The following is a 21121-nucleotide window of genomic DNA, read 5'->3' as shown; positions in this document are numbered from 1 at the left end:
TTCCATATTATCAATGTTGTTCTTTGTTTACTGTTGTCCAATACTTCATTGTGTAATTTCATAATAATATATACATTCATTCTCCTGTTCATTAATATCAAGATATTTACGAGTGGGAGATGGTATTTAGACAAGAACATATAGGAAACAACAACAACAACAAAATAGTCCCAGAACTCTGAAAATGTAAGGCAATAAGGTGAGACCCTTGCTACCAGAGTATACACACATATTATAAGGCTTCAGTGATATAATTAATGTAAAGCAAAAAGATAGGACACTGGAAGACGAACTCCCCAGGTCAGTAGGTGCCTGATATCCTACTGGAGATCAGTGGAGAAATAACTGCAGAAAGAATGAAGAGCCGGAGCCAAAGCAGAAGCAACACCCATATGGGGATGTGACTGCTGATAGAAGCAAAGTCCAATGCTGTACAGGGCACTATTGCATAGGAACCTGAAATATTAAGCCCATGAATCAAGGCAAATTGTAAGTGGTCAAACAGGTGATGGCAAGAGTAAATGTTGACATTTTAGGAATCAGCAAACTAAAATGGACTGGAATGGGTGAATTTAACTCAGATAACCATTATATCTACTAATGTGGGCAAGAATCCCTTAGAAGAAATGGAGTAGCCATCACAGTCAACTAAAGAGTCCAAAATGCAGTACTTGGATGCAATCTCAAAAACAACATTATGATCTCTGTTCATTTAAAAGCAAATCATTCAATATCATGATAATCCAATTCTATACCCTAACCAATAATGCTGAAAAAGCGGAATTTGAATGGTTCTGTGAAGACCTACAAGCCCTTCTAGAACTAACACCCCCAAAAGATGCCCTTTTCATTATAGGGGACTGGAATGCAAAAGTAGGAAGTCAAGAAACACCAGGAATAACAGGCAAATTTGGCCTTGGAGTACAGAATGAAGCAGGGCAAAGGCTAATAGAGTTTTGCCAAGAGAACACACCAGTCATAGCAAACACCTTCTTCCAGCAAAACAAGAGAAGACTACACATGGACATCACCAGATGATCAATACCAAAATCAGACTGATTATGTTGTTTGTGGCCAAAGATGGAGAAGCTCTATAAAGTCAGCAAAAACAAGACTGGTAGCTGACTGTTGCTCAGCTCATGAACTCCTTATTGCCAAATTCAGACTTAAACTGAAGAAAGAAGGGGAGACCACTAGACCATTCAGGTATGACCTAAATCAAATCTCTTACAATAATACAGTGGAAGTGAGAAATAGATTCAAGAGATTAGATTTGATAGACAGAATGCCTGATGAACTATGGACAGAGGTTCAAGACATTGTACAGGAGACAGGGAGCAAGACCATCCCCAAGAATAGGAAATGCAAAAAAAGCAATATGGCTGTCTGAGGAGGCCTTACAAATAACTGTGAAAAGAAGAGAAGCAAAAAGCAAAGGAGAAAAGGAAAGATATACCCATTTAAATGCAGAGTTCCAAAAATAGCAAGGAGAGATAAGAAAGACTTCCTCAGTGATCAGTGCAAAGAAATAGAGGAAAACAATAGAATAGGAAAGACTAGAGATCTCTTCAAGAAAATTAGATATACCAAAGGAACATTTCATGCAAAGATGGGTTCAATAAAGGACAGAAATAGTAAGAACCTAACAGAAGCAGAAGATATTAAGGAGAGGTGGCAAGAATACACAGAAGAATTGTACAAAAAGGATCTTCATGACCCAGATAATCACGATGGTGTGATCACTCACCTAGAGCCAGACATCCTGGAATGCAAAGTCAAGTGGGCCTTAGGAAGCATCACTACGAACAAAGATAGTGGAGGTGATGGCATTCCAGTTGAACTAATTCAAACGCGTAAAGGCGATGCTATGAAAGCGCTGCACTGATTATGCCAGCAAATTTGGAAAACTCAGCAGTGGCCACAGGACTGGAAAACATCGATTTTCATTCCAATCCCAAAGAAAGGCAATGACAAAGAATGCTCAAAGTACTGCACAATTGCACTCATCTCACAGCCTAGTAAAGTAATGCTCAAAATTCTCCAAGAAAGACTTGAATAGTATGCGAACTTGAACTTCCAGATGTCCAGGCTTGTTTTAGAAAAGACAGAAGAACCAGAGATCAAACTGCCAACATTGACCAATTATTGAAAAAGCAAGAGAGTTCCAGAAAAGCATCTATTTCTGCTTTATTGACTATGCCAAAGCCTTTGACGGTGTGGATTACCAGAAACTGTGGAAAATTCTGAAAGAAATGGGAATACTAGACCACCTGACATGTCTTCTGAGAAATCTGTATTCAGGTAAGGAAACAACAGTTAGAACTGGACACGGAACAACAGACTGGTTCCAAATAGGAAAAGGAGTATGTCAATGCTGTATAGTGTTACTCTGCTTATTTAACTCACATGCAGAGTACATCATGAGAAATGCTGGGCTGGATGAAGCACAAGCTGGAATCAAGATTGCTGGGAGAAATATCAATATCCTCAGATATGCAGATGACACCACCCTTATGGCAGAAAGTGAAGAGGAACTAAAGAGCCTCTTGATGAAAGTGAAAGAGGAGTGTGAAAAAAAATCGCTTAAAGCTCAACATTCAGAAAATGAAGATCATGGCATCTGGCATCACTTCATGGCAAATAGATGGGGAAACAGTGGAAACAGTGGCAGACTGTATTTTGGGGGGCTCCAAAATCACTGCATATGGTGATTCCAGCCATGAAATTAAAGGACGCTTGCTCCTTGGAAGAAAAGCTATGACCAACCTAGACAGCATATTAAAAAGCAGAGACATTGCTTTGCCAACAAAAGTCTGTCTAGTCAAGGGTATGATTTTTTTCAGTAGTCAGGTATGGATGTGAGAGTTGGACTAAAGGAAAGCTGAGAACTGAAGAATTGATGCCTTTGAAGTGTGGTGTTGGAGAAGATTCTTGAGAGTCCCTTGGAGTGCAAGGAAATCCAAAAAGTCCATCCTAAAGGAAATCAGTCCTGAATATTCATTGGAAGGACTGATGCTAAAGCTGAAACTCCAATGCTTTGGCCACCTGATGTGAAGAACTGATTTATTTGAAAAGACCTTGATGCTGAGAAAGACTGAAGGTGGGAGGAGAAGGGGATGGTGGAGTACAAGGTGATTAGATGGGATCACCAACTCAATTGACGTGGGTTTGAGTAACCTCTGGGAGTAGGTGATGGACAGGGAGGCCTGGTGTGCTACATTCCATGGGGTCGCAAAGAGTCGGACACGACTAAGTGACTGAACTATCTACCTAACTAACTAATGTAAACCCACACATAGATCAGTGAACCTAAATTCAAAACTCAGAAAAGTATCCTAGAACACAGAAAATATTTAATATGCCTGTTAATAGGAAAAGTTGGATCATTTTGTAAATGATTTTGGAGTAAGTGAATAGCATAAATATAGAAGTAAACAAAGTTCATTGCAAGTATCATCCCTTATAAAAGAATAAGTTACGAAAAGAACAAGATTGAAATATATTTTATGTATCTTCTAATGCAACAACAAAACCCACAGCTAAGTAGATATAAATAGGCATTTCAAAGAAAAGGAAATACAAAATTCTAGTCTATGTTTATATCTGTATCGATGATTAACCACCATGAGGAAAATGCAAAAATATCCTATTCTCCCTCTCAGATTTGTAGAGATCAAAATGTTTGATACCACTTTGAACCAGTGAAAATGTGAAAAACAAACTATAGAAGATGGTCAATTCAGTAGTATCTACCAAAACCCAAACAACAACTTTCAACCAGTGATTTTTCTTAAATCTTACAAATGTAAAATGTGAAATCCTAGAGATGAAATTTTTTCCCAATCACTTTGTAATAACAAAATTTCGACTGGACTAAATATTCATTAGTAGAGCAATGGATAAATTAATTACAATACATCAGTAACATAAAATACCATGTAGTTAGGTAAAATAATGAGAAAATCTGCATACTATTTTAATATGAAATATTCTCTAAGATTTAAGATTAAATGAAAATGAGGGAGAGGCAAAATTGTCTCTTATGTTTCCATTTGTCATAAAAGGAAAAATGATACATATTTGATTTTGTATTGAAAATATTCTGGGAAAATACAATAATTTTTGTAATAACATTAGCTTTCTCTAGCAAAGGAGCCTGAGATACTCAAGGTCAAGATGAAAATTTTTCACATAAAATTTTGTATTCTTTACATTTTAAATCATATGAATTATTTTTAAAAGTTATGTATTTTTTACAAGATTGCCAGGAGAAATTTTAATAACTTCAGATATGCAGGTGATACTACACTTATGGCAGAAAGCAAAAAAGAACTAAAGAGCCTCTTGATGAAAGTGAAAGAGGAGAATGAAGAAGTTGTTTTAAAACTCAATATTCAGAAAACTAAGATCATGACATCAGGTCCCATCACTTCATGGTAAATAGATGGGCAAACAATGGAAACAGCAACAGACTTTATTTTGGGGGGCTCCAAAATCACTGCAGATGGTGACTGCAGCCATGAAATTAAAAAACGCTTGCTCCTTGGAAGAAAAGTTATGAACAAGCTAGACAGCATATTAAAAAGCAGAGACATTATGTTGCCAGCAAAAGTCCATCTTGTCAAAGATATGGTTTTCTAGTAGTCGTGTATGGATGTGAGAGTTTGACTATAAAGAAAGCTGAGCACCGAAGAATTGATGTTTATGAACTGTGGTATTGGAGAAGACTCTTGAGAGTCCCTTGGACTACAAGGAGATCCAGCCAGTCCATCCTAAAGGAAATCAGTCCTGAATATTCATTGGAAGGACTGATGCTGAAGCTGAAACTCCAATACTTTGACCATCTGATTCGAAGAACTGACTCATTTGAAAAGACCTTAATGCTGGGAAAGATTGAAGGTGGGAGGAGAAGGAGATGACAGAGGATGAGATGGTTGGATGGCAACACCGACTCAATGGACATGAGTTTGAGTAAGCTCTGGGAGTTGATGATGGACAGGGAAGCCTGGCATACTGCAGTTCATGGGGTCGCAAAGAGTCGGACATGACTCAGGAACTGAATTGAACTGAACTGAACTGAGTAAGTAAACTGTAGTGATAAAGCTTTTTTTAATTATAAAGCAGTATGCAAATGTAGGAATTCATTTCATGCTTTATTGCCATTAGGCACTACCTAGTTGTGAATTTTTTTAATGTTTAGGCAATAGAAATTTTAAATTATATCTATTTTATTATAAAAGCTATATATGTTCATTCCAAGAAATGTAGGATTGAGTAAGGCTAATAACTTTAATATACAAAGAAATCTCTGCAAATTGCCAAAAACAATTCCAACATATAAAAAGACAATTTGCAAAGGAGGTAATGCAAATGGATAATAAACATATGAAAAGATATTTAACACCATTAGTAAACAAGATAAAATCATAGCAATGATATAATCCATTTCACTCTTTAAAATGACAACTAAAAATAAGAGTATGGAGAGTGAATAGTGTTTAGTGAAACAGGTAGTCTTATGAATTACCGGCAGACTAAACTGCTATCACAGATTAGGGTGGTTGTTCAGTTGCTAACTCATGTCTGTCTCTTGTGACCCCATGGACTGTAGCCTGCCAGACTCCTCTATCCTTGGAGTGGGTTGAATACTGCAGTGTGCTGCCATTTCCTTCTCCAGGGTATCTTCCTGACCCAGGAATCAAACCTAGGTCACCTGCATTGCAGGTAGATTCTTACGAACTGAGCTACAAGAGGATGGGAGACTGAACTAAATTGGGCAAAAATATTTCTTTCATTTTTTCTTTTTGGAAAAGTAATACATTCAGATGATTGATATAATTCAAAATTCAAAAGATACAGAGGACTGACAGTGAAAAGTTTGTCGCACACTGTTTTTCTTTGGTACTCTCTCAGTTCCTCCTTCTGAAGGCTACTAATGCCGTTATTGCTGTTTAAAATTTTTAGAAGGATATGAATGTGTATTTCTGCCTTTTTACATCCTAGCCCTCTAAAAAAATCATATGAAGACACATGTGTGTATATATAACTATTTACATGTAATATAGCCATGTATATAACAAATTAACTTCTGTCTTATACTTATGATAGCATGCTATATATATTGTCTACAATAATCTTTTTTTTTTTTTAACCTATCAACATCATTCTATTTTGGGGAATGGTGTAGGGGGTGGCTGTACTTTACAATGTGTGAAAGTACCATAGTTTATTTGTCATTGTTTTTGTGAATATTTTGGTTTTTACAATCTGCTACTATTTTGAATAACTTTGCACTGAGTAACATATACATATTAATTTCAAAAGGAAAAAAATATGGAGAAAGCAAAATTTAACAACATTAGGAAAGAATCTGAGAATATAAACTCAGAGTAAATTTAAAAAGCAAAAGTTATAACTTTGCTCAATTTATATTAATGGAGTTTAATACTTTAAAGATTCATGTATTGGCTATGTAAAGTGTTGACTCACTCAATATAATTTAGAAAAATCTATGCAGACTATTGAAGAAGGCAATGGCACCCCACTCCAGTACTCTTGCCTGGAAAATCCCATGGACGGAGGAGCCTGGTAGGCTGCAGTCCATGGGGTCGCTAGGAGTCGGACACGACTGAGCAACTTCACTTTCACTTTTCACTTTCATGCTTTGGAGAAGGAAATGGCAACCCACTCCAGCGTTCTTGCCTGGAGAATCCCAGGGATGGGGGAGCCTGGTGAGCTGCCATCTCTGGGGTTGCACAGAGTCGGACACAACTGAAGCGATTTAGCAACAGCAGCAGCAGCATGCAGACTATTACCATAAGAATATTTACGAATAGTATTTGAAAAATTTCTCACTAACTTTACTTACTATTTCAAATTTATGATCTATCCTCTACTAAAATAAAAGGAACGTACCTAAAAGATTTTGTTAGTAAATGCTTACCAGGTTTTCAATGAGTGGATAATTCTAAATCTATTTAATCTCTTCCAGGAAAGAGCAAGGAAAGCAATGCTCCCAAACTGTTGTTGTGAAGTCAGCAGAATAATAACTGCAAAACCTATACCTAAGAGTACAAATAAGTATGATACCGAGAGCAAAGTCATAGATATTACCTAGATGTTTATCTAGCCATTACCTAGATAAAAATCATATACAAAAATATAGAACATTATGTAGATATTTATCATAGATATTACTTTGAATTATCATATTCAAAAATATTATATTTTGTGTAAATACTGCATGTATAGGTGAATATCCTAAAACATACCCAGGAAGTTTCTAAAGTTCACATTAATAGGCACTTACATGAAGGGAACCAAGAGGGAAAAAAAAAAAGGAACTGTGCTTTTATTTGCAATGTTTTACTTATTTAAAAATTATTTGAAATAACTTCTAGAAACAAAATCAACAACTAGACACAAAGTCAACAAAATATGCATGTATGGTCATAAAAAGCATAATGCAAAAAATCATAACAGCATCATGTTAAAAAGGAAAACAGGAATGATGTCAGAAACACGCAGAGTGAAGAACTACCTTTGTTCTTCCCCTTCAGTCTGCAACTGGTAAAACAGCCACAGCAAAGGTACACACAAGTGTGCTGGTGCCCGAAGATGTAGGTGACTGGACGCCAGCAGCAGTGGGGCCTGGGACCTGTCCCTCTGGGTACTGAGGTGCCCACAATACTGGCTTCCACCCTCTCCCACCATCTGCAGAAATAGAGCCCCCAAACTTTACAATAATGTATGGCTTGTTGTATGGTTTCCCTCCCCCACCAGCTCCCTCCTCCCATGGGAGGAAGGATGCAGATTCTGTGTTTTAGTGGATCTTTAGTGCAAGGAAAGAACACACAACCTGGTGATGGCCGTGACTTTGGCAGAAGGAAGACAGCAAGGATCCCAGTGGCATAAAAAAAAAAAAAAATAAAAACAAAGGCTCAGAACAATAAATGTTACAGAGAGAAATGAGGGTTAGAAAATCTCACTCTCAAATATAACCAGAGGCAGCTCAGGGAAGAAAAAAAAAAAAAAAAACCTGTGTGATGGTGCCAACTACGGGAAAATGAAAGAAAGGACTCAAATCCTAACCTGCCACTTAGTTTCAAACGAGCCAGCAGAGAAACACTTCATCAAGAAACATGAAGAGCCTCAGTAATGCTATACCTCAAAAAGAAAAATATAATTCTTCAGAAACCAAATGTAAAGTCATAGTATGCAATCTAACTGATGAAAAAATTCAATAGCTGTCATGAAAAATCTCAGTGAGATATGAGAAAACTGAAAAAGACAGTTTCATGAGTTTAGGAATAAAATTCATGAACAAAAACTATACTTTACCAAAGAGATTTAAACTCTGAAAAATAATCAGGCCAATTCTGGAGCTAAGAACATAATAAACAGGGTGAAGAATGCATTAGAAAGCATTGGGAATAGAGCAGACTATATGGAAGAGAGAATTGTTGAGCTTGAAGATAGAAATCTAAAAATATAGAAGTAAGGCATGAAAAAAAAAAAAGGAAATCAGATAAGAATGATATGACTGTTTTAGGAAGGGCAACATTAGGATAATGATATCCCAAATGGAGAAGAGAGGGAGAATGGAGCAGAGATATTCAGTTCAGTTCAGTCACTCAGTCGTGTCCAACTCTGCGACCCCATGAATTACAGCACGCCAGGCCTCCCTGTCCATCATCAACACCCAGAGTTCACCCAAACTCTTGTCCATCTAGTTGGTGATGCCATCCAGCCATCTCATCCTCTGTCGTTCCCTCTCCTCCTGCCCCCAATCTGTCCCAGCATCAGAGTCTTTTTCAATGAGTCAACTCTTTGCATGAGATGGCCAAAATACTGGAGTTTCAGCTTTAGCATCATTCCTCCCAAAGAAGGAAGCAGAGATATTAAAGCAATGATAACTGAGAACTAACCTAATATGGGGAAGGAACTGTATACATAGGCATGAAGCTAAGATAACACCTAATTACCTCAATGCAAAAAGACATTCTCCAACATATATAATATTAAAACTGCCAAAAGTCAATGACAAAGAATTTTAAAGGCAGCCTGGGGGGTGGGGTGGGAAGGGATGGTAATCTACAAGAAACTCCTACTAAACTATCATTAGATTTCTCAGCATAAACCCTGCCGGCCAGGAAGGAGTAGAACGGCATTCTCAAAATATTGAAAGAGAAAAACTGTCACCCAAGAATACTCTTTCCAGAAAAGTTATCATTCAGATGTTAAAGAGAAATAAGGACTTTCCCAGAAAAAGCAAAAACTGAAGGAGTTCATCAATAAGTTCATCTTACAAGAAATGTTGAAAGGAGTTCTTTTACCAAAGGAAAATGACAAAAATATGTAAAACTTTTTGTAAGATAATAAATAAATAGAACAATTAAATTGTAACTCCTTATCAGATTAGGTTTTAAGACACATTATTATAGCATAAAGTTTAAAGAGGGAAAATTAGAAACCAGAAATGTAACTATAGCTGTCCCAGTTTGGTAACAAACTCATAACATTAAAAGAGATCATTTAAGACAACAAAAGCTTAGAAGGGGAAGAAGAAAAAGATGGAACTTATATAAATAAATGAAGATAAGATGCTATTAGCAGGAGAAAGAAAACTATTTTATCTATGAGGTGCTTTATGCAAACTTCAAAATGTAAAGAAAAAAAGAGGAAACTGAGAAAAATGTCATAGAATACCACCAAACAAAAATGATCGACATGGAAGGGAGTCGCTCAGTCATATCTGACTCCTTGCAATCCCATGGACTATACAGTTCGTGGAATTCTCCAAACCAGAATACTGAAATGGGTAACCATTCCCTTCTCAGGAGATCTTCCCAACCCAGGGATCAAACCCAGGTTTCCTGCATTGCAGGTGGATTCTTTCCCAGCTGAGCCACCAGGGAAGTCCAGAATGATAGAAACATGAGGAAAAAGAAACAGTAGAGATACAGAGAGAGCAACAAGAAAATGAAAGATAAAATGGCAGTACAAAGTCCTATTCTATCAAGTCACCTTAAATGTAAGTGTAATTGTATTCATCAGTCAGAAGACACAGAGTGGCTGGATAAATCAAAATCAAAATGCAACAGTATGCTGCTTCCAAGAGACACATGTCAGCTCTAAAGAGAAACATAGATTAAAAGTGAAGGGATAGACTATTGTGCTACTAGCAAATAGCAGCCAAAAGAAGGTGTATGCAGCCATATTTATATTAGATAAAATAAACTTTAAACTGAAAAATTTAATAAGAGATAACAATAAATGGTATAGAAAATAAAGAGGACAAATTATCAAGAAGACCTAACAGTAACTTCTATATGTGACCTAACATAGGTGCACCAAAATATATAAAACAATTATTTAACAGACATAAAGGGAGAAATTGACAGCAGCAGAATAACAGTAGGGGACTTTAACACCCTACGTATGTCAATGGATAGATCAGACAGAAAATAAACAAGGAAACAGTGACCTCAAATGAAATATTATACCACATAGACTTGATAGATTTGCAATGCACATTCAATCCAAATATACAGTAGCATACACATTCATCTCAAGTGACCATGGAACTTTCTCAAAAATAGACTATAAGCAGGGACACAAAACAAGATTTAATTAATTCAAGAAGATTGAAATCATCTCAAGCATATTTTCCAACCAAAATGGAATGAAACTAGAAATCAATTACAAGAAGAAAACTGGAAAAATCACAGATATGTGGAGACAGAGAAACATGCTACTGAACATGTTGGGCCAACAAGGAAATCAAAAGAGAAATCAGAATTTACCTGAAGACAAATAAAAATGAAAATATGATGTACCAGAATCTATGGGATACAGCAAAAGTGGCTCTAAGGGGATAGTTTAAGAAGTACAGGCCTATCTCAAGAAACAAGAAAAATCTCAAATGCAGACTAATCTTACATCTTAAAGAGCTAGACAAAAAAGACCATATGAAGCCCAGAGTCATCATAAAGAAGATGATAACAAGTCAGAGCAGAAAGAAATATATAAAGAACTCATACCACTCAACAGCAAAAAAAAATAACCCCTTTGAAAAAAGGAGCAGGGGGACTGAACAGACATTTTTCCAAGAAAGACAAATGGATGGCAAACAAGTAAACGAAACAATGTTTATCATCACTAATTAATAGGTAAATGCAAATCAAAATCACATTGAGATATCACCGCAAACCTGTCAGAATGGCTATCATCAAAAAGGCAAGAAATAGTGAATGTTGGCAAGCGTATGGGGAAAAGGAAACCCTCAGACACTGTTGGTGGCAATGTGAAATGGTGCCCCCACTGGTGGCTCAGATGGTAAAGTGTCTGCCTACAATGCGGGAGACCCGGGTTCAATCCCTGGGTCAGGAAGATCTCCTGGAGAAGGAAACAGTAACCCACTCCAGTATTCTTGCCTGGAAAATCCCATGGACCGAGAAGCCTGGTAGGCTCCAGGCCATGGGCTCGCAAAGTGTCTGACAGGACTGAGCGACATCACTTTCACTTTGGAATGATTAATAGCAAAAACAAGTTGCAGATTGATCTAGTAAGATTAATAAGAAAAAAATGCAAAAGAAAACAGAACTTGATAAAGGACATAATCCAAACGTAAAAAGTTTAAAAATTCTATACCATCAGAAATAAATGTTAGTATTTTCAAAACAAAATTGAAATCACTGATAAAATATCAAAATGACACAAGAATAAATAACTTGTATAACTAAACACTGCACAGTTTTACAGTTCAGTTCAGTCCAGTCCAGTCACTCAGTCGTGTCCAACTCTTTGCGACCACCTGAATCACAGCACGCCATGCCTCCCTGTCCATCACCAACTCCCAGAGTTCACTCAGACTCATGTCCATCGAGTCGGTGATGCCATCCAACCATCTCATCCTCTGTTGTCACCTTCTTCTACTGCCCCCAATCCCTCCCAGCATCAGGGTCTTTTCCAATGAGTCAACTCTTCTCATGAGGTGGCCAAAGTATTGGAGTTTCAGCTTTAGCATTGATCTCCTTTAGGATGGACTGGTTGGATCTCCTTGCAGTCCAAGGGACTCTCAAGAGTCTTCTCCAACACCACAGTTCAAAAGCATCAATTCTTCGGCGCTCATTTTCTTCACAGTCCAACTCTCACATCCATACATGACCACTGGAAAAACCATAGCCTTGACTAGGCAGACCTTTGTTGGCAAAGTAATGTCTCTGCTTTTTAATATGCTATCTAGGTTGGTCATAAGTTCTACCAAACTTTTAGAGGCTTGAAAACTTTGTTTCAGTCTTATGTAAATTAGGCTGAAGGATTTTTCAAAAGTATGATCAACTCTCCTCATCATGTGGATTCCAGGACAGCTTTTGTGATTACATGGAATATATCCTGATAGGGTCTACTATTCATGGAATTTCCCAGCAAGAATACTGGAATGGTTTGCCATTTCCTCCCCCAGCCTCATCATGTAAGGCTGGTGAAATATCACCTCCAAAGCAAGAGCAAGCGGGTTGATATGTCTTTTCTATCCAAGTAAAAGTGAGCTCATTGTCAGATTTCTTTTTTTAACACATATAGATTGGCTGAACCTGTCTGGAACAATTTTATTTTAAAGGCATAAAATCTAGAAAGAATATACTAGTAACCATGACTTGGAATATGACTTGGAGTGTTATATCCTAAACAGCTGAGAGAAACCGACTAGAAAAAGAGCAAAAAAAATAATATTTATTCAGGGTCAAATATATACCAAGAATTTTGTATACAGTATTGCCTTTTACATTACCATAATTTTTTTATCATAAATGATAATATTACTAAGCCATTTTACAGGGAGGAAGGAAACTGAGGCTTAGAGAAAGTTACATATCCTACATATTACTACATAGGTCATTATTTAATGGATAGAGCTTGAGCCTATGTATAATCTATATATTCTTTTTTCACTCCCTATATAGTTCATGTTGTCATTAGATTTGAAACTTGAAAGGATCATTTATTCATGTATAAAATCTATTAATCTAATAAGAATTAATAAAGGATTCAGTATCATAGCAGAAAATGGAATTTTCTACTTTAAAACAAACACTTCAGTAAAAACAAGTATTTTTTCAAAGGTACAAATATTGCCACTTTAAGAGCTTTAATATGTGCTGAAAGGACTAAAGTATTCGATTTCTAAGCAATCCATTAGTATTTGTGATTAATTAGCATGAAGAATAATGAGGGGACTGAGACCAGAGTACCCTTGCCTTAATTGATTGCTTAAGTTCCTGGATTAATAAAATCCAATTATTTTCTTATGTAATTGGCACAAAGTTTATTTGTTTCTCCTTTTTAATAAGTTTGCTAATGATATAAGAGCATAAACAAAACAAACATTGTAAATGAATACCAAGTTCAGTTAAATCCCCAGGCTTTACCAAATACAAGTTAGTTAAAAATCCTTGTTTATCTGTAAAATGCATACCAAGTTAATGGCCCCTGTTTCCCTGACTTTTGTGTTAAGATGGGAGCAAAAAAGCATTATAGCGTTTTAAATAATAATGAAAGATTATAGCACTCTGGAATTAGAGAAAGGCCAATCAGAGGGAAATCCCCAGTGTTTCAGAGACTGAACTTTAACTAAGAGAAAAGAATGGAGTGTTCTTGAGACTGACTTCAAGATGTCTCTCAAGTGACCCTAATGGGGCCTTCTGGAATTATGTGCCAAATCAGTCCCTGCTCCTTCTGCGCCTTGCCTGTCCTTGTCAGATTTGCATATTCCCAGTCCTGCCCCACGGAGAAGGCAATAGCACCCCACTCCAGTACTCTTGCCTGGAAAATCCCATGGGTGGAGGAGCCTGGTAGGCTGCAGTCCATGGGGTCGCACAGAGTCGGATGCGACTGAAGCAACCTAGCAGCAGCAGCAGTCCTGCCCCAAAGTAGGCCATTTTATGCATACTCTAGACAAGTTTGACTATTTTCAAACCGCTTAGAGCTGTAGACTCTGACCTTCAAACATACGCCTGGAATCATTTGAATTGGGGTGAGCCTTGGGCATCTCCATGCTCAGTAAGTTAGTTATTCATCAGGCCATCATTATCCTTTCTCAATTCCTCTTATTTCACTTCTGTAATGTTATCGCTCTTAACCTCCATTTCTGCTGTTTTAAGTGAAAGTCACTCAATCATGTCCTACTCTTTGCAACCTCATGGACTATACAGTTCATAGCATTCTCCAGGCCAGAATACTGGAGTGGGTAGCGGTTCCCTTTTCCAGGGGATCTTCCCAATCCAGGAATCAAACTCAGGTCTCTGGCATTGCAGGCAGATTCTTTTCAGCTGAGCCACCAGGGAAGCCTGTTTTAATAGAAATTCATCTTTAACCCCAAATCCTTTCGTTGAAGCAAAATCATAAGTAACTTACAAGCTGTCTAAGAATTGTAAGGAAGTATGCTAGATGTTATAGACACTCTGAACCTAGCTGAGTCTTTAAAACAGCTGTTGAACAATACATATTTATTTAAATTTAATGGATGAATAGAGTACTGTGGTAAAATTGTTTTTGAAAACCAGGATTTGTGTGGCTGTACCTTTAAACATCATTCATACTGTGACTCATCTATTCATAGCTTTAGCTCATACTTCTCTACTTGAATTTTAGGCTTGTATACATGCTAGTAAAGTAATGCTCAAAATTCTCCAAGCCAGGCTTCAGCAATATGTGAACTGTGAACTTCCTTATGTTCAAGCTGGTTTTAGAAAAGGCAGAGGACCAGAGATCAAATTTCCAACATCCACTGGATCATGGAAAAAGCAAGAGAGTTCCAGAAAAACATCTATTTCTGCTTTATTGATTATGTCAAGGCCTTTCACTGTGTGGATCACAATAAACTGTGGAAAATTCTGAAAGAGATGGGAATACCAGACCACCTGATCTGCCTCTTGAGAAATCTGTATGCAGGTCAGGAAGCAACAGTTAGAACTGGACATGGAACAACAGACTGGTTCCAAATAGGAAAAGGAGTATGTCAAGGCTGTATATTGTCACCCTGTTTATTTAACTTATATGCAGAGTACATCATGAGAAATGCTGGACTGGAAGAAACACAAGCTGGAATCAAGATTGCCGGTAGAAATATCAATCACCTCAGATATGCAGATGACACCACCCTTCTGGCAGAAAGTGAAGAGGAACTCAAAAGCCTCTTGATGAAAGTGAAAGTGGAGAGTGAAAAAGTTGGCTTAAAGCTCAACATTCAGAAAACAAAGATCATGGCATCCAGTCCCACCACTTCATGGGAAATAGATGGGGAAACAGTGGAAACAGTGTCAGACTTTATTTTTCTGGGCTCCAAAATCCCTGCAGATGGTGACTGCAGGCATGAAATTAAAGATGCTTATTCCTTGGAAGGAAAGTTATGACCAACCTAGATAGCATATTCAAAAACAGAGATATTACTTTGCCAACAAAGGTCCGTCTAGTCAAGGCTATGGTTTTTCCTGTGGTCATGTATGGATGTGAGAGTTGGACTGTGAGGAAGGCTGAGCACTGAAGAATTGATGCTTTTGAACTGTGGTGTTGGAGAAGACTCTTGAGAGTCCCTTGGACTGCAAGGAGATCTAATCATTCCATTCTGAAGGAGATCAGCCCTGGGATTTCTTTGGAAGGAATGATGCTAAAGCTGAAACTCCAATACTTTGGCCACCTCATGCGAAGAGTTGACTCATTGGAAAAGACTCTGATGCTGGGAGGGATTGGGGGCAGGAGGAGAAGGGGATGACAGAGGATGAGATGGCTGGATGGCATCGCTGACTCGATGGACGTGAGTCTGAGTGAACTCCGGGAGTTGGTGATGGACAGGGAGGCCTGGTGTGCTGCGATTCATGGGGTCGCAAAGAGTCGGACACGACTGAGCGACTGATCTGATCTGATCTGATCTGATACATGACTTCCCAACTGATATCTCCACTTTAATAAACATCCACAGCCATGCTTCTGGTTATCACCAAAAACCTAACCATTTCGACAGTTTTCCAACAATGATAATGGTTGCTTCTACATAGCAGTTGCTCAGATCAAAAATTTTGAAAGCAAATTCTTCCTCCATCCTTCATCCAATCTTTCCTCTACAGACCCTGTCAATTCTCTTTTAGAATAAATCCAGATTTGGGTAGCCTATTACCACCATCACCACTATAGCCCTGGCCTAAGGCTCCAAGTTGCCTTCCTACCTCATACAAATTATTGCAATAGCCTCTCCACTTCCTCCTCTGCCTGCCTTCTCTTATTCTTAGTGAAACAGGAAGAATGAGCCTATTAGAGCTTGCATCTGATTGTGTCACAAAAACTTTGATTATTTGTTCTCACTGAGAGTAAAAGTCAAAAGCCTTTGCATTGGCTTATAAATGTGCACATGATTTTTCCCCATTCACCCTTATATCATATCTTAGTAGTTACTCCTCTTCTTTGAATACCTTGACTTTGTTTTGGGGTCTTTGCATTTACTGCTTTCTTGATTTTGAATACTGAGAGGGTAACAGGCAGGAAGGCCAGGGGTCTCCAAATAGAGGAAATAGCCTGCAAGTGTCAGACATTTTTATCTCTCTTAAGCGGCAGGAGGAAACAAACTAGCAATATTTTTTCCTTCTCTATACAAATTTAAAGGGAGGTTTCTCTTAAAATATTGTGTTGCCATAATGACACCCGGTTTTGCCTGAAGTTAGCTATTCTCGAGTCTAGAGATAACCAATGCCTTTTTCTTATGGAAATGTTTGTCTTAAGCTATGCTAATGTACTATGCCTTTACCCCAAACTCTGTCTCCAAGTCGGTTCCGCCTCTTGGCCCAGAACCTACTTGACAAACCAGTATGGATATTGTTCCCCTAATCTATGTAAATGAAACTATTTGTATGGTGGTCTGCCCTTCTTCAAGATTTAAGTTAATCATTTTATGGCCCAGGATAAACCATTTATCCCAAAATGCATCTTATGGGTGAGGGGCCTGGTGCCATTCTGAATTTTAAGACATTCCTTTCTTTCATTAACAGACTGCTAGTGACTATATAACATCCAGCTAAACACTAGCAGGGGGGTACTCTTTCTGCCCCCTTCTGATGCCTATGTCAGAAGCTTTCTCTATCTCCTTTATACTTCAATAAAACTTTATTACACAAAAGCTCTGAGCGATCAAGCCTCGTCTCTGGCCCCGGATTGAATTCTTCTCCTCCGGGGGCCAAGAATCCCGGTGTATTCGCGTGATTCAACAACAACCTTTCATCTTGGGGGCTCGTCCGGGATCCTTCAGGACAAGGTAAGGATGCTTGGAGCTTTAGTTCTTTGTTCTCTTGGCGAACACGTTTTCTGCTGTGCTTTACTAACTCTACCGTGTGCTTGTGTGAATGAATGGCATGCCCTGCGTGAAACAAGTAAGGAGCCCTGCTCTGCGGTTCCACGGTGATCTCATACGGCTTATGGCAGAAACCTGTCGGGGCATTATACCGACCTGCCAATGCCAAGAGGCACCCAATGTCTCCTTCGGGAACTGACCAGAAATGGGCAAAGCGTGTGGACCGAACTCTCCTTTCTCGGTCAAACTTTTCGGTCTCTTTGACCATTTCATAACGCCTTGGGAATTAGAAGTACTAACCTAATCTATCGGATCATAGACTTTCAAGGGACTTGTGATCTATACTGTTACTGTGTACTGTGGCTTAGGTCCCAAACTTGGATTGGTAGTCAAGAAAGTGTCTAGCCTCGCTAGGAATCGAAAGTTCGGAAGCTAGATGGAGCTCTAGCTCCCAGAACATCTCTGAGGTTAAAGGTTACTCAGATTGGGACTGCGATGGGTTTTTTTCTTTGGTAATGCCGGCTCTTAGTGGATCAGAGGAGGCTGTTATACTGGTGTGGTGATGCTTGGAAAGAACATCTCAGTTTTATGTTCATGGAAATACTCAGGGTCGTGCACAGGCACTCAGGTGACGAATGTTTCCCACAATGGTCTTAGCTTGGGAGGCATTCCGGAAGGTTACTCTGATTCACCCCGGGTGACATCAGAGGCAAGCAAGGTTAAGGGTGAAGAGCTGGACGTCAAGTAGGGATGCTATCAAGTCTACCCCTGGTACATCCCCACCCCATCTCGGTGGTAGAACCGGGAGGGACGAGTACGGCGCCTGCGTCGGTAAGGGACAGACTAAGTCCGACCAGGAAGGAAAGCTTTTGGTGTAACGTCTGTCTACACCCCCATCTAGAGCAAGGAGGGATGCCTCCGGTAGAAAAAATGGAGCTGGTCGCTTTTTTTCTCTCTTACAGATGGGAGCTAACAATTCCAGCCTCACTCCTTTGAACTGTATCCTGAAAAACTGGGATACATTTGATCCCCAGGGCTTAAAGAAGACACACCTGGTCTTCCTATGTGATACTGCATGGCCACGGTATCCATTGGAGGACGGCAAACGGTGGCCAGTTGGAGGGTCTCTTAAGTATAATACTGTTCTACAATTAGACCGGTTCTGTAAGGAACAAGGGAAATGGGTAGAAGTAGCATATGTGTTGCCCTTTTTCTCTCTGCGAAATATGCCAGATTTATGTCCTAAGGGTATAGATTTGGGCGTGAAACCTTCAGCTCCCTCCTATCCTCTTACTTTGCCCCCGTCCTGGGACTCCAAACTGGGATTCAAACTGCCTACATGGAGGTCCAAACAACTCCTGTCTCAGTACGACCTCAGACTACTCTGGTTTCAGTAGAAACTCAGACCATCGAAGTAAGAGATGAGATGGAGGACAGGAGACAAAGAGAAGAGGAAAAACAGGTTTCTCCAATCTATCCCTGGGATCATATGTGCAGAGCAGCCAGAGAGACTGAGGAACAGCCACACAAGCTGTTGCCTCTTTATGAAACACCCACCGGGAGAAATAATCAGTCTGTGAGAGTTAATAAGCCTTTTTCTTATCAAGAAATACAAAGAATCAAGGAGGATCTGGGAGACTATTTAGAGGACCCAGAAAAATATATCAGAGCTTTTAAAGGTGTTACTTTGCTTTATGACCTCACTTGGAAGGATGTGATGTATATCTTGGGACAAACGCTGACTCCTGAGTCAACGACTCGAGTTTTGTGAAAAGCGGTTGCTTATGGAGATGAGTGGCTTGGTAATGAATCAGTAGGGAAGAGGGAAAACGAGATAGCGGCCCTCCCCACTGGGAATCAGGCGGTCCCAACTATAGAACCAGACTGGGACTACAACACAGCTAAAGGAAGATGGGATCAGAGTCATTTTGTTAGATGTATTCTTGAAGGACTTAGGCAGGCGCGTTCTAAGCCTTTAAACTATGGCAAATTGGCAGATACAGAACAGGAAGAGAAAGAAGCTCCTGGTAAATTCCTAGATAGACTGAGAGAAGGCCTTCGCAGATTCACTGAGATTGATCCCGAAAGTGAAGAGGGAAAAGTGGTCTTAAAAGATAGATTTCTTACTCAGTCGGCTCCAGATATCTGCTGTAAGCTATTAAAACAGGCGTATGGACCAAATCAGTCTTTAGATACTCTGTTACAACAGGCTCAGACAGTCTATTATGGTAGGGAATATGAGGAAAAGAAAGAAAGGCAAAAAAAAGACAAAGGAAAAGGCAGAAGCCTTCGCCATGGCTATGAAAAACGTTCTTAAACAGCCTGAGAAAAATGCCGAGAGGGTCCCAGGTGAAAAGGGATGGGCTTGCTACTACTGTGGAAAGGAGGGGCACCTCAAGCGGGATTGCCCTCAGGCATCTAAGCCGCCCCCGGCTCCATGTCCAGTCTGCAAAGGACCACACTGGAAGAGAGACTGCCCCCAGAGGCGTAGGTCTCCGGGGTCGGACTCTCAAGACAATCAGGACTAAAGGTGCCCGGGGGTCCCCACACAAGCTCCCGTCCCCACTTACACCTGAGGAACCCGGGTATTAATAGTTGTGGGGCCAATCCGTCGATTTCCTTTTTAGATACTGGGGCAACTTATTCTGTGCTTACTGAAGCCCTGGCCCACTTTCTTCCCGATCCGCTTCCATAATGACTGTCTGGATGAGCCAAAAGGTATTATTTCAGTTATTCTTTATCTTGCAACTGGGATTCTGTGCTGTTTTCACACGAGTTCCTGATTGTGCCAGAATCTCCCTCACCCCTTTTGGGAAGAGATATACTGAGCAAGGTCCATGCCTCTGTTTTCATGAATATGGAGCCCTCCTTTCTCTCCCTTTAGTTGAACAAAATGTAAATCCTAGAGTATGGGCTGATGGAAAATCTGTGGGTCGAGCACAAAATGCTATTCCTGTAGTTGTTAAGCTCAAAGACCCACACGTATTTCCACATAAGAAGCAGTATCCACTGAAACCTGAAGTTAAAGAAGGGTTAAAACCCATCATCGAAAATTTAAAGGAACAGGGACTATTAATTCCCTGTAACAGTCCTTGCAACACTCCTATTTTGGGTATAAAGAAATCAAATGGTAAATGGAGACTAGTTCAAGATTTACGAATAATAAATGAGGCTGTAGTTCCTTTACACCCCGTGGTGCCTAATCCTTATACTCTATTGTCTGAAATTCCTGAACAAGCACAAATTAGAAAGGTGGTTTTACAAAACAGATTGGCTCTAGATATTCTGACAGCTGCACAAGGAGGAACTTGTGCCATTATTCATACCCAATGCTGTACATATATACCTGATATGAGCACGAATGTTACTCATTTTACTAACCACATGAACAAGATGATTAGGGCCATGGACACTCCTGAAGCCTCAATTGCTTCACTTTGGAAAACGTTAACTAGTTCCCCATGGTGGACAACTATCTTAATTACAATAATTCTGGTTGTTTTGTTCTTGCTGTTTGCTCCCTGCATCTGTAATTGTATAACTGGATTTGTTTCTAGCCGCATGAAAGCTTTTAAGTTACAAATGATTGCTCAAACTCCTGCTACTACTGTAGCTTCCTCCAGCTACTATTTGGGGCCCCTGGATCAGATATCCTCAATATGAGGATTAGGAGAATATGTTGCCTCACCAATTTAGGGACAACGCCCCTTGTCAGCTCGGAAGTAGTTATGGAATGAGAACGACGCCCCTTTTCCCTAGGCAACATAATTCTCCTAAAAGAAA

This window comes from Bos mutus, chromosome 15 (genome assembly GCF_027580195.1).
Source record: "Bos mutus isolate GX-2022 chromosome 15, NWIPB_WYAK_1.1, whole genome shotgun sequence".
NCBI classification, from domain to species: Eukaryota; Metazoa; Chordata; class Mammalia; order Artiodactyla; family Bovidae; genus Bos; species Bos mutus.
This window is presented reverse-complemented; position numbering follows the sequence as displayed.